The 14938-nt window shown below is 51.5% G+C and overlaps 1 protein-coding gene across 2 annotated transcripts in view; it reads left to right on the top strand.

The window, feature by feature from the left end:
* Window positions 1–10383: 10383 nt before the first annotated feature.
* SLC6A9 (solute carrier family 6 member 9) overlaps window positions 10384–14938 on the top strand; it is a 31639-nt gene continuing 27084 nt past the window's right edge. Inside the window, exon 1 of one of the 2 annotated variants that reach the window (XM_012775925.3) lies at window positions 10384–10581. The gene's annotated coding sequence lies outside the window, so the exon portion shown is untranslated. The remainder of the gene's footprint in view (window positions 10582–14938) is intronic. The other variant, XM_020289874.2, reaches the window with a different exon arrangement.

Genomic DNA, 14938 nt, shown 5'->3' with positions numbered 1-14938 from the left:
GTAGACATCTATGCTGCTGAGGTGGTAGTTTCTTAAACGTTAGTTACAGTGTTGACTTTTCATACTCTGTCACATTAAAATCCATTGGTCTGCCTTGCACTTTGAATAGATCTTTTACTCATGCATGATTTTGCAACATCAGGTATTGGTCATTTGGAAAATATTGATTCACCGAGTTATGCAGATCTTGCAAATGTGGACACATTTCATTATATAATATCAAAAAGCCACCACACACACACTCTTGTTAATGTCACCACCGATCTCATTACAATTAGAAGCTTTCAAACTATAGGAGTAGATACAAGTTTTCCAAATTCAAAATTTCACTTGAAAGCTCTAATTTTGTTATTGGCAACAAATGCTAATAGTTTTTTCCCTTGAACTGATAGGCTCACTTGATTGACTTTCGAGAAAATGTATGCCAAATATCCAAGTCTGAACAACTATGGTTTGTCACTTATTCTTTTAAGTACAATTGGTGTTTGGTGAATTCAGCGCATGATTCAATTGCATAAGTGCTTTTCCTTGAGATGAAAGATACTCTCCATTTTGTCACACAAAATATAAAAAAGGCATGTACTTGAGGGTTAACAATTAATAAAATTAATAATTTTACTGCTTCTTCTAAACAATATAAGAATACAGTGATCACTACAGGGTGGAATTGGCATAAAGATAGACATAAAGATGAATGGAACAAGGGCCAGGCACGGTGGCTCACACTTGTAATCCTAGCACTCTGGGAGGCCAAGGCAGGAGGATCGCTCAAGGTCAGGAGTTCGAAACCAGCCTGAGCAAGAGCAAGACCCCCATCTCTACTAAAAATACTAAGAAATTAATTAGACAACTAAAAATATAGAGAAACATTGGCCAGGCATGGTAGCGCATGCCTGTAGTCCCAGCTACTTGGGAGGCTGAGGCAGGAGGATCACTTGAGCCCAGGAGTTTGAGGTTACTGTGAGCGAGGCTGACGCCACAGCACCCTAGCCAGGGCAATAGAGTGAGACTCTGTCTCAAAAAAAATTAAGAAGAAGAAGAAAAAGAAGGAAAAAAAGATGAACGGAACAGTATAGAAAGTCCAAATTAGATCTGTATGTATATGATCCATTGATTTTTGACAAAGATCCCAAGGTAATTCATTGGAGAAAGGACAGTTATGTTTTCAACAAATAATGCTAGAACAATTGGAAATTTGTAATCAAAACAAAAACAAGGCCAGGCAAGGTGGCTCGCAGCTACAATGCTAGCACTTTGCTCCCAAAGGACGGGAGGATCACTTGAGCCCGGGAGTTCAGGGCGGCAGTGAGCTATGATCAGGCCACTGCACTCCAGCCTGGGCAGCAAAGTGAGACCCTGTCTCTAAAAACAAAACAAAACAAAAAGACAAAGATGAACAAAACTTAACTCATTACCTCATACAATTTAATAAATTAAAGCAAAGCTAGATCATAGACCTAGAAGTAATAGCTACAAGTATAAAACTTGTAGACAAAAACATAAGGGAAAATCTTTGAGGCCCTGCGTTGAGTCAATATTTTCTTAGATAGGACTCAAAATATACAAACTACAAAAGAAAAAGTTAATCAATTGATTTTCATCAAAATGAAAAATTTTATTCTTTGAAAGCCACCATTAAGAAAATAAAAAGGCGGCCGGGCAAGGTGGCTCACACCTATAATCCTAGCACTCTGGGAGGCCGAGACAGGTGGATTGCTCAAGGTCAGGAGTTCGAAACCAGCCTGAGCAAGAGCGAGACCCCGTCTCTACTATAAATAGAAAAAATATTAATTGGCCAACTAATATATATAGAAAAAATTAGCCAGGCATGGTGGCACATGCCTGTAGTCCCAGCTACTCGGGAGACTGAGGCAGAAGGATTGCTTAAGCCCAGGAGTTTGAGGTTGCTGTGAGCTAGGCTGACTCCATAGCACTCACTCTAACCTGGGCAACAAAGTGAGACTCTGTCTCAAAAAAATTAAAAAATAAAAATAAAGGAAAATAAAAGAAAATGAAAAGGCATGACAGAGGCATGGACACCACTCAGGTTATGTGTCACACAAGTATCAATGACAGGATTTTGGATAACAGAAAGTTTTGGGGACATAGACTTGCAGGTGATGTGGGGTCTAGGTGGCAATGTGTTGTGGGTGACCTAGGGTTTGAGGGACATTAGGTTATTTGTACTTGACACACAGATGAGGTGACCCTGAGTTGTGGCTAACATAGGATCATCTGGGTGACTCAATGATAGCAATTAAAAAGGAATTGGGGCTGGGCATGGTGGTTCACACCTATAATCCTAACACTTTGAGAGCCTGAGGCAGGATGATTGCTTAAAACCAGGAAGATTGCTTGACCAGCGTAGGTAAAAGCAAGACCCTTGTCTCTACAATTTTAAAATTAGCCAGGTGTGGTGGCACATTCCTTTAGTCACAGCTACTTGGGAAGCTGAGGCAGGAGGATCACTTGAGCTCAGGAGTTTGAGGTTGCAGCAAGACCCTGTCTCAAAAAAAAAAGAAAGGAAGGAAGAAAATGAAAGACAAGAAACAGACTACAAAAATATTTGACTTATATCCAGAATATATAAAGTACTCTTATAACTCTGTAATAATAATACAATCTTATTTTTAATGATCAAAAGATTTGAATGAACACTTCACTAGAGAAGATATACAAATGGCAAAACGCCCATGAAAAGATGCTCAATATTATTAATCATCAGGAAATTGCATATTAAAAACACAATAAGATACCACTGCACGCCTATTACAAAAATGGCTAAAATTTAAAAGATAAACAATGCCAAATGCTGGTAAGGATTCAGAGCACCTGTGACTCTCATAATTGCTGATAAGAATGCAAAATAATATTGCCAATTTGGGAAACTGAAAATCTCTTATAAAATGAAACACCTATGCACAATATGATCCAGCAATTCCACTCCAAAGTATTTACTCAAAAGAAATGACAATATACACAAAGATATGTATGTGAATGTGCATAGCAACTTTATAATAATAAAAGTGGAAAACAGCCCAAATGTCCATCAACATGTAAATGTTTACACAAATTGCATAATATCTATACAATGAAATACGACTCCATAATGAAAACAAAGTACTACTGATACAGAAGACCACAAAAAAATAATAATTTTACTGCTTCATCAAGGACTTTTTAAGTGAAATTGGCTTTTTCCCTCTTGTCTTACTGTTCATGCACCATAGCAGAGAAGAATGCTACCAGCACAGTTGGGTGCCGAGCCTGGATGGCTGCTTAGGCGCCAGTTGTTTTACCCACTGTTGCTCTTGCATCATGTGCAAATATCAACCAAGTGAAATGGCAAATAACAACTTAGTATTGTTAGGAAAACAATTTTTGCCTGTGGATCCCCTGTAAGGAACACCTTGATCCCAGTCAACACCTTAAGAACTAATGTTTAAAGAATTAGAATAGCCAAATCAAATTTTCTTTTTAAAATGACACTTCTGGCTGGTGCAGTGGCTCACTCCTGTAATCCTAGCACTCTGGGAGGCCGAAGTGGGAGAATCGCTCAAGGTCAGGAGTTCTAGACCAGCCTGAGCAAGATCGAGACCCTGTCTCTACTAAAAATACAAAGACATTAATTGGACAACTAAAATATAGAAAAAATTAGCCGGGCATGGTGGTGCATGCCTCTAGTCCCAGCTACTCGGGAGGCTGAGGCAGGAGGATTGCTTCAGCCCAGGAATTTGAGGTTGCTGTGAGGTTAAGCTGACACCATGGCACTCTAGCCAGGGCAACAGAGTGAGACTCTGTCTCAAAAAATAAATAAATAAATAAATAAATAAAATGACACTTCTTTTTAGATAACATTCAAAGGCATGTAAAATGCTTTCACAAATATCCCACAGAAAAAACGAAGACCAACTTCATCTGTGGTACTATTTGCTTTACTTCCTCAAAAAATAAAAGGGGGAAATGAAATCCCGGGCAGGCTCATGGGAGTGTGTCAGGCATGTGAAGTCATCCATCACATATGTCATGGTGAGCAGACGCAGGCATGGGACCAAAAAGGCGAGTGGCGCTGGGAACTCGGGGCCCTCCGTCACCTTTCCCCACACAATCCCACTAGCTACACACCCTCTGCAACACAGCCATACCGTCTCTGGCTGTCTCTGTCACACACACACACACACACACATACACACACAGAGTCAGACTAGCCACACACGGCCACAGCTGATCTCACACAAGTAACAGGACTAACCATGGTTACACTCACACAATGCAATCATACACGCACACCAAAGCCACTCAAAAAGTCCCAACAGCCAACACCCAACCTTATTGTGCTCAAAATCAATTGACACTATTTTATAGTCACAGCTAGAGAATCTCAGTGACCATACACCCAATCCTACTCGCACCCAAACTACCAGTATGGCTCATGTTTAAAACATCTACTGGATCGTGTGGCCCTGTGTGCACACCCTCCTAAGTCGCCTGTGCATACTGTGCAGGGGGTCAGACCATAGGTTTTGCAGACTGGCCAACCTGAATTCAAGTTCAAGTTCTACCACTTATTAGTTCTATAACCTTCAGCAAATTATTTAATCTGTCTGAGCCCTAGTTCTAGAAAATGGAGATAACTCCTACCTTGTCAACTTGATGTGAGGATGACATAAAATAAGCAGACAAGGGACAGTATCGTCTCTGGCCCAGTGTGTCCTGGAGATCCAGCTGCCATGCATGGCTTTTGTCACCAGAGGGCACAAGGGCTACAAGGTGTCTGGGGGGATTTCCAGGAAGGCCAGGATTCCTGAGGAGTGTCCGGTGAGGACAGGCTGAGTAGGTGTTGGGGCTGTGCCTGAGGCCAGGCAGCTGGGCCCCAGGTGTACTGCGGGAGGTGGTGGGCCCCTCCTGGGGAAGCTCCTGGCCTAGGAAGGAAGATGAGTACTTGCTGTATACCAAGCCCACCTCTGTGCCTCTTTCAGACATATTAAATGCTTTAATGTCACATCGATGCTGTGATTGGTAGTCACTACTAATAGAATTCCTGGCAAGGAGTACTGAGGAGACCACGGTCCAAGTTTACATAGCTATTAAGGGGAATACCTGGGCCACGAATGCAGGCAGCCTGGCGTCAGAATCCACGGCCCAAACCACTGCTCCCCACTTCCCTCACTGTGACCCCTCGCCTTGCCCTCCTGGGCTTCTGCTGGGACTCCCCAACCCCTGCTGTCTTCTCTGGAGCTCAGCCAGCCCCAGCTGGCCCTCTCCTCTTCCAGCCGCTTCCCACCTGCCGCCTGGGCCAGCCCATGGTAAGAGGCTTATCCGACACATGCGAGGGGCAGATAAGGCAGGGTCCCCAGCAGGGCTTATCCAACAATGTCAGCCCCAGCTGCTGGGACTTGGGGGAGCTGCCAGCAGATGGAGCCCCACCCACCAAGGCAGCAGGCCATCCACTCCCACTCCCTGCCTGGTGTCACTCCTTGTGATATCATAACTTCCTATGATGTCATAATTTGCAGTGATGTCATTTTTCTCTTCCCCCTTCAAGTCTGAGGGGAGACAGAGTCACACAGGAACCCTACCCAGGCTCCAGGTCAACAGGCCGGGTTGGGTTGGACTGGAAGAGGGGGTGGCGTCACAGGATCTTCCCCAGGGCAGATGGCTATTTTTGGTGTCAGCTGCTCCACTTACAGCTACCCCTCTTCCTGTCTTTCCAATCCAAAGAGGCTCTGGGTCCAGTCAGGGCAAGAGCAGTGGGAGAAATCTCCAGCCCCACTGCAGGGTGGCTCTGGGGTTAGCCCTCTCCTCCCCACAGGGGACCTGACCCTCCGTACCTGGGGATCTGAGGGGAAAGGGGGCCTTACATCCCATCCTTAGAATAGCAGTGAGGCAGGGAGGGATTATTAGGATGGTTAGAGAGATGGACATAGCCAGACCTGCTCTGATAGTCACACACATCAACTTGTTGACACAGTCTGCACTCACAGCCTCAGCCAACACCATCACACCGACAGCCATGCTCACAGCCGTGCCTGCAGTCTCACTCAACTGGGCCACTGATGGCAACAGGCTGAACCACACCAACACCCCAGGACAGACACGTTGTCACCCATTCCCTCTGGGAGAGCAGAAACCCTTGTCTCTTATGGATGTACTCCTAGCAGATGTGCAGTAATATCTGGTGAGTGAGCAAATGGACATTCAATTGCACAGGTCCCGTGACTAGGGTGGGGTGGGGCGGGAAGAAACACCATCTCTCCTGCAGCCCCTCTTGGCGGCTCCAGACCCAGGGTGGTAGCATCAAGGAAGCACTGCTGCTTCTGCCAGCTCCCCTCTGGCCCCAGCTTCATAGCATTCACTCCCCCAAGTGAAGGCAGAAGAGACAGACCTTGGTCATATAGGGCCACGGCTCCCTCCTTCCAGGTTCTTTTCCAGTGAATAGGACGCTGGTACTCGGAAGGCCGGGTGTTATGAACATTGGGTGTTCTAGCTGTTGGGCACCACGGGCATTAGGCCCCCTGGGGGTTGGGCACTGGGAACTCTGGGGTTTGGGTCCTCTGCAGTGTTGGGCTCTGGCACTCTTGGCCATGGGGATTCCAAGGTATTTAGGAGTCTGGGCATTGAATGCTCTGGATACTGGGCTGCCCTTTGGCAGGGCCAAAGTCAACACTTCCTGTTGGTATGCCTGATCTTACTTGGCACCTGAGGTCCAGTGAGACACCTTGCTGAGCCCCAGGATTGGCTTATGCTCATCTGGGGGGGGGGCAGAGAAAACAAAACAGGATGGCCTGAGGGGCACATGGAGCCCAGAGACAGCTTTTGGATCTGTCTAACCTGCTCCCCTGCATTGGGACAGGGCAGGGAAGGTGCCAGGCACTGACCACGGGGCCCCAAGTTCAAGAGAGGAAGAATCTTGAGAGTAAAGCCCAGCCAGGCCCCTCCCAATAATGCTTCCAGCTAATAAAGCTCCACAGCTAAGCAATGTTGCCCCTCCCCAACTTCTCAGCAGGACGCTGAGCACCCCTCCATCAAGGTGCCAGTGCTGCCAGCTCCTACAGCCACCTCCAGGAGGGGCCCAAGTCTGGCATTATCTCTCTTCCCCCAGCCAGACACACACCTAGGCTGACTGCGTCCCAACACAAAGGCCTTGATCCTGCTGGTTGATGACAACAAATGAGGAACCCAGCCAGCAAGGGGGGGGGACCTGACGCTGGGTGCAGCCCTCCCAGGAAATAGCACTGCAACTGGAGGCTCCTGAGACACGCCTTGATGGGTGGGGCCCATCTGCTGCCAGCCTCTTGCTGCCCTGCCCCAGGAAGAAGTAGGCCAGTCAAGACGTCTGACCCCGTAGGTCCTCCTGTAGGTCCTCAGGCCTGATCCCTCTGCTCTCCTGCAGTGGCCCAGGCTGGCCAGGCCCTTCTCACCCTGTGGGCCAGCTGCCACCCAGGGCCAGGGACTCACAGCCAGGGGTGAAGGCCATCCCAGCTCTGACCGGGGCAAGGCACAAACCTGCCTTCCTTGCCACATTCTGATCGGAAAAAAGCAGCCACTCTGGTCCCTGTCTTGTGGAGACAGTTTTTCATACCAGAATCTGTCTTCTAAGGCGGTGGTCCCTGACCTTTTTGGCACCAGGGACCGTTTGTTGTTGTTGTTGTTTTGTTTTGTTTTCTGAGACAGAGTCTCCTCCTGTTGCCCACTCTGTTCTCTGTTTCATGGAGACAGCTTTTCATACCAGAATCTTTCTTACAAGTGTCTCCTAAGGCAGCAGTCTCCAACCTTTTTGGCACCAGGGATTGTTTTTTTTTGTTTTTGTTTTTTTCTGAGACAAAGTCTTGCTCTGTTGCCTGGGCTAGAGTGCCATGGTATCAGCCTAGCTCACAGCAACCTCAAACTCCTAGGCTCAAACAATCCTCCTGCCTGAGCCTCCTGAGTAGCTGGGACTACAGGCATGTGCCACCATGCTTGGTTAATTTTTTCTGTATTTTTAGTAGAGAAGGGGTCTCACTCTTGCTCAGGCTGGTCTTGAACTTCTCAGCTCAAGCAATCCTCCCGCCTTGGCCTCCCAGAGTACTAGGATTACAGGTGTGAGCCACCGCACCCAGCCACCAGGGACCATTTTCATGGAAGACAATTTTTCCACTGACGGGGGCAGGGGTTGGTTTTGGGATGATTCCAGCACGTTACATTTATTGTGCACTTTATTGCATTCTATTATTATTACATTGTAATATACAATGAAATAATTACACAACTCACGATAGGTTGGGGACCCCTGCCCCAAGGACTCAACTTACTATGTGGCTCCCCGAAGCTCTTTCTGGATCCAGGTGGGTAAAATACACACATCCATAGGCTTTGTGTTATGTCAGTGTTAGTCTAGCAAAACCCTCACAGTCAACATCTCCAATTTCCCCAAACACCCTAAGGAAAATCTCTTTTCCTTATTCCATGGGCTAAAGTGCTAGGCTGCCTCCCTGTCCCCACGTCAATCCCCAGCTCTTTCTCTTCCTCACAGAGCCTCAGAGGACTGAACCCTGAGCACCCTGTGTCCTCTCTTCTTCCAACCCCCAGCCCCAGCCATCGGGCTTCAGCATCCTGCACCTGCCTCCCTTCATATAGATTCCCTGATGTAGGTGGGAAGCCCCACTTTCCCTGGGCCTTAGAGCCTTAGTTGAGTGTTGTCAGAACATTCTCAGTGCCCTCTCCCAGGCCCACCCCTACCCCAGCCTGCTGCTTCAAGGGGGAGAGAGGAAGGAGGCCTTCCCCCCCCCACACACACACACACACACTCTTCCTGTCCGCACTTTGCTGCTTGGGGGCCTCTTCAACAGCTTCTATTCAGCATTTCCTGGGTGGCAGCCCTTTTGACAAGCCCCAAGGAGGAGGCAGGGAAGGGGATCCTGGAAACAATTTACAAGGGAGTTGGGTCCTGGCAGGAGAGACAAGGAGTGCATGAATCCAGTCTGCCCAGTCCCAGGAGCTGGGCACACACACAACTACACAGACCTGCTGCAGTGCACAGCGCTCTCTCTCTCTCTCTTTCACACACACACACAAGAAAACACCTGTGATTGGCTCATAGAAGAAAATCCCAAACATGCTATATCTGCTAGGTTTGGGGACAAAGTAAATAATCTTGCTAAGGTATCTTCCCGGATCTGACTGAGTCTCCAGTGTGAAGTTTGTAGGTTGTGAGACAGTGGAGAGCTGTTTTTATACGCACTTGGCCCTGGGGAAAGTGTGGGATGGACTGTGTGTGGCCTGCGAGAGCTCACAGCGCAGGTAGTGCCTGTTGGTACCTGTTATCTTGTTCAGTGTCTCTGATAACAAAATAATAAAGTGGAATTTCATTCATCAGTTGGTCTTGTGAAAGTTTGACACGTGTGCATCAGCTTCTTGGAGGCTGACTGTCCCCGAGAAAAAAATAAAACCGGTTTCCCAGCCAGAAAACCGTGAGGAACCAGGGTGCAGAGTGGAGACTGTCTCTCGAGGCGGGTCCCTTTCCCTGAGCAGATGCCCCACTCAGGGTGGGGGCAAAACGGTTCCTCTGACATTAGTACTAATTGGACCCTTTCCCTGGAAGCTGGTGGCTCTCACAGGGTAAGCAAATGTGGGAGCCCCATTCCAAATGCCAGGCACCGCCAACAGAGGTGGCCTGGAGCAGTGTGCTATATACACATATGTGTATTTCCTTAGCCCAAGCTCTCTTCACAGGGGAGGAAACCGAGGCTCAGCAAAGGTCCTTTTGGCAAAGATTGCTTTAGCTAGGATTTGAACCCAGGTCTGTCTCCCCACAGAGGGAAAAAGGAGCCCAGGTTGGAGTGTGCAGCCCCTGTTATGCCACCATGACAGAACGGCTGACCAAGCCAGTGGTCCAAGGAAGGTTTGTGGAGAAAGAGCTCCCCTCAGCCGGCCTGTTCCAAGGAGCAGGACCCAGGCCTTACCCAGCTGTGCCCACAGTCTCTAGCGGCTCAGCTCCAGAGGGAATGGAATTTGCTCTGACTTCTCTCTAGGGGGAACGCAGGCGCAGAAGGCCAGGGGCCTGGCGGGCTAACTCCAGCCCCAGCCCCCTGAAGTGCTCCAGGCCTTATGGCTTCATTCCAGCCTAGCCCGAAGGGGACGACATCTGCTTCCTCCAAGGGCCCCAGCTGGAGGGCAGCAAGGCAGGGGCGCAGAAGGGGGCTCCTTTGTGGAGCCCACTCCCAGGGGTTCATGAGGATCAATCATCTGAAAGCTGGAGCGACTTGTAATTTTATTCCCTGGGAGGAGGAGTCTGAGAAGTCGGCACGGGGAGGGAGGGGATGAGGGAGGGGTAGGGCGGCCAGGGGAGCTGCTCAGGGAGGGGAGGGACTTGGCTAGGTCTCCCAAGCCTTCTCCACTCTTCAAACTTTCACCAAACTCTTAGCCCCCGCCTCCCCGAAACCAAAACACAACAAGCTCTGGAAGAGCTGCGAGCGGCGCGGCGGGGCGGGCGGACTCGCGGCGGCACTGTGCCTCGGGAGGCTGATGCAACTTTCCCTTTAAGAAAGCCACCTGGGCGCACCGCGGCGGACCCAGCTCGCCTGGGCCGGGGGCTGCAGCATGGTAAGGGGGCTGGGGGAAGGGGGCGCTGCGGCCCGCGCCCTGTCTGTCCTGCCGTCGGTCTGTTTGGCGGCTCGGCGGGGCTGAGCCCCAGGACCAGAGCGTGCGTGTGTGTGTGTGTGTGTGTGTGTGAGTGAGAGAGAGAGAGTGATCGCGCATGCATGCGGGCATCTGTGGGTAAGAGAGTGGGTGCACGCACCGGGATGTCTGTCTCGCCGCAAAGGTCGGGGTAGGTGCGGGCGTCTTGGTGTCACTGCTGTCACCTAGGAGCTGAAGCGGGCGGGCACGGGGGCCGCTCCCCGAGGGGGGAGCTGCGTGCAGATGCCGGCTCGCTCCGGGGCGGCGGCGCGGGCTGTGCGGGTAGTGGCGGAACCAGAGCGTGTCACGGTCCGTCTGGGGTGCCAGTGGTTCTGCGTGCCAGGGGCCTGCAGGAGCCGAGATCGGCCGGCGGCGTCTGCGCCCGCGTGCGGGCTCCCGCTCCATCTTCTCCCACCGCCGGCCAGCCGGCTGCCTATCTGGCCGCCCCAGCCGGCCTGCCTCCTATCTGCCCGCCCACCCGCCCGCCGGGCGCCGGTGCCCGCGTGCCCGCGTGTCCCGGGAAGCCGCGCGGCAGACTCCTGGCGTTCCCGGCTCCCTTTGTCCGCAGCTCCCGGGGCTGGGGCTTTGGGAAGGGACTGCGAGCGGGGAGCTCTTTAGGGGCTGCCACCCGGGAGGAATGCGCGCCCTCCCCACCGCGCCCCGCAGCACGGGCGCGCCTAGGGCGGGCCGGGCAGCCGCAGGTGAGGGCAGGGGCCTAGCAGTCCCGAGGCGCCCACCTCCCGCCAGCGCCCGCACCCGGCGGCCACGGCCGGGCGGGAGGCTGCGGCGGCCGGGCGGGACTGGAGGGGCTTGCCCGCAGGGCCCGGAGGGGCCGAGCGGCCGGGGGCGGGGCCCGGGGCGGGGCCCTCGGCGCCCGGTACTTTTCCACGGCAGGGCCGGGGGCGGGGCCGCCGCCTCCACGCCAGCTGAGCGGCCCACACGTGGTGGCTGATGTAACGCCCACCCTCCACCCTAGCACCCCGATTAAAGCGGACACACCCCGCTTCGAGGAACCGGGGCGCTGCAGCAGCTCTGAGAGCGACCGCGCCCCTGCCTGCCAGCCCCGGGCCTCCGCGCCGGGGGCCCGCAGCTACTTAAAGGAGCCGCACCCCCTTTTGGGCCTGCTCGCCGGAGGCCACGCCCCTCGCTGATCGCTCTTAAAGGAGCCGCATCCCCGGCTCGCTGACAGCTCCCTCACAAAGCCGGGTCTATTTCTTTGCTGAAACCAGCATGAGGCTGCGGGCCCCTGGGAGATAAAGGCTGGGAGACAAGGAGTAGAGGAGGAGAGAAGAACCTGAGAGATTAAAGATCCCAAAGTGAGGGGGCTTCAGGAGGTTGGAGAGTAGTGGATGAGGGGGCTGGTACTAGGGACTAATGGGCGACACTGAGCATGCCCATGTGTTTCCAAGGACCATAGAGAAAACGCCTCCTTACTCGGCCTATTTGGCGACTGTGGCGGTGCCCGCTCAGTTCCTGGTTGGGGGGCATGGAAGAATCACACCTCTTCCCTAGAAGAGCTCTCCAGCTAGTAGGGGAGCCAGACTTGGACACAAGCAAGCATGCCGCAATGCTCTGTGTGACTATCGTGCTAATCAGACGCACACAGTGTTCTCTGGGGGTACAGTAGGAATGTTGATGGCAACCCGGAGGACCAAGGAAGGCTCCATGAAGATAAGGGCACTGGGATAGGTTTCGAGAATGAATAGGATATATACAGGTGGAAATGGGGAAAACAGTGCTCGAAGAAGAGGGAGCCCCTGCCTGAGCAAAGGTGTGAAGGCAGGAGTCCTCTGGTAATGCTGGGTAGTCCGCCTGGGGGCAGATGGCCTCAGGTAGCTGACCTGGGTTCCCAGGTAGACCTAAGGACCCTCCCCTTCTCCCACAGCCCTTCACTCCCTCCATCACAGCGAGTGGAGATTGTGCTTCCTCTTCTATCTTCCTACTAAGGGAAAGAGCCTGTCACCTTTCCATCCCCAGTGAGGACTCCAGGGGTTAGCCCTTAACATCCATTGACTTGACAGTCCTGTTTGGGGGAGAGGAGAGACACCAAGTCCTGTGACTGTCCTTGGACTCAGCTCACAAGCAGCTCAGACTGGCTTGTCCAACCTCACTCATCAACTCCCCCTGCAAAGCTGCAGCATCACCAGCATTCTTTTTTTTTTTTTTTTTTTTTTTTTTGAGACAGAGTCTCGCTTTGTTGCCCAGGCTAGAGTGAGTGCCGTGGCGTCAGCCTAGCTCACAGCAACCTCAAACTCCTGGGCTCCAGTGATCCTTCTGCCTCAGCCTCCCGGGTAGCTGGGACTACAGGCATGCGCCACCATGCCCGGCTAATTTTTTATATATATATCAGTTGGCCAATTAATTTCTTTCTATTTATAGTAGAGACGGGGTCTCGCTCTTGCTCAGGCTGGTTTTGAACTCCTGACCTTGAGCAATCCGCCCGCCTCGGCCTCCCAAGAGCTAGGATTACAGGCGTGAGCCACAGCGCCCGGCCGACCAGCATTCTTGTCTCTGGGACTGGCACCCGCAGAGACCAGCGACCCCTCCTTATCCCTCACTAGCCCCCCCAATCCAATTTATCACTGAGTCCCACTGTGCTACCTTCTGTATTCCTCTCAAATCTGTGCGCTTCTCATCCCCTCATCACCTGCTTGATCCAAGCCCTCTCCTCATTTCTGCCCAGCTCATCCCTGGTAGATTTCCTATCTTCCGCTCTCACCTGCCTCCATCCTTTCTCCACACTACATCTAGGATGATGTTTTCAAAATGCGCATTCCACTAGCTGCTCCTCCAAGTTGATCCTCTGCTTAAAAGCTATTAGCAGCCACCAGTGCCCTCAGGAGAAGACTGAATCCCAGACCCAAAGGCTTCTCTGTCCTTCTTCATCTCCAGCCACTTTCTCCCTGGCTGGCTGAGCTCCAGCCTCAGAGCTTTTTCACGTGTTGTTTCATTTGCTGGACTCTGTCTTCCCTTTTCCTCACGATTGCCACTTTGCCTAATTAATCCCTTTAAACCCTTAAACATCACTTCCTCAGGGACACCCTCTCTGACTCAGACTGGGCCAGACCCCCCTGCTGTAAAGTCTCATAACAGGATCTTTCCCTTTCATATTCTTTATCTCAGTCTGTAGTTATTTAAATTTGAGTCATTAGTTTCACTCTTGCTCACTAACCCATAAGATGCAGGGGGGCAGAGACCTTTGAGTTCTTGGTGCCTAGCACAGGTCTGGCCCAGGGCAGACCTGCAGTCAACATTTGTGGAATAAATGGGTCTAATTGTGGCCAGCCTTAGTTAAGTGCCTGCTGAGCAATTTAGGCCATGCCCTGCTGGCTGTGGGGAAAGACTGGTGGGAATCAGGGCTTTAGGGCTTTTGGAAGATTAATGGATTGGAGGGAAGGAAAATGTGGAGGACTTGAGGTAGAGACAAAAATGAGGCAGAAACTTTAGAACTTACAAAGGAATTATTATTATTAGCCCCATCTTCCAGATTGAGAAAACTGAGGCTCAGAGAGGTTAAGTGACTTGCTTGAAGTTACATTCCTAGTATATGGCAGAGCCAGAAATCCCGCCCAGGCCTACCAGACCCGAGCACCTGAGCTCTCCACCACACACTAAACTGATGTGACCCACTGCCACGTGACAGTGGTGGCCCACAGAATGAGTTAGGGGCAGGTCTGGGGCCTGGGCGTTGTGGATCTCTGGCACCAAGGAGAGGGCTGGCACACCATGGGCATACAGTTGGGATTTTCTGAGAGGATGGATGGGGCCATTTGACCGAAGTGGCAGGAGAAGCAGCTACGCTTTGTGCCCACCCCATTCTCCTGGAAGCAGCCACTAAGCAGTCTTTCCCACTGAGCTGCCACTACCTGAGGGTACTCAGGACCTGGCCCAGAACAGGCTTTCGTGACTGCCTGGGTGTGGATGAGTTACCTCAGAGTCACAGATGGCAAGTCCAAAAAGCGGGTTCAAGTCCACACTCAGGCACTCACACAAGGCGTCGGGCCTCTCTGAGTCCACCTCTCCACTGCATGCTGCGAGAGCAGCCCTGGGATGACCTGGGGGAGAACGCTCTGCTGCTCTGCAGCCTAAGTTCCAGGGCAGTGTCCTCAGCTCACTCACCAGACCAGAGGTACGATAAATAACATCCAGCCCATAAGGAGCGCTCAGTAATGCCATCTGCTGTTATTACTATCACCACGGTCATTATCATTCCCTGGCTAAAGAGAGACAGCTTTAAGGAAGTCAAATCTAGAGTTTGCTTTTGCAGGGGCAGAGAGCAAGG

This window comes from Microcebus murinus, chromosome 2 (assembly GCF_040939455.1).
Source record: "Microcebus murinus isolate Inina chromosome 2, M.murinus_Inina_mat1.0, whole genome shotgun sequence".
NCBI classification, from domain to species: domain Eukaryota; kingdom Metazoa; phylum Chordata; class Mammalia; order Primates; family Cheirogaleidae; genus Microcebus; species Microcebus murinus.
The sequence above is the reverse complement of the archived record's forward strand: the minus strand, read 5'-3'. Positions and strand labels throughout refer to the sequence as shown.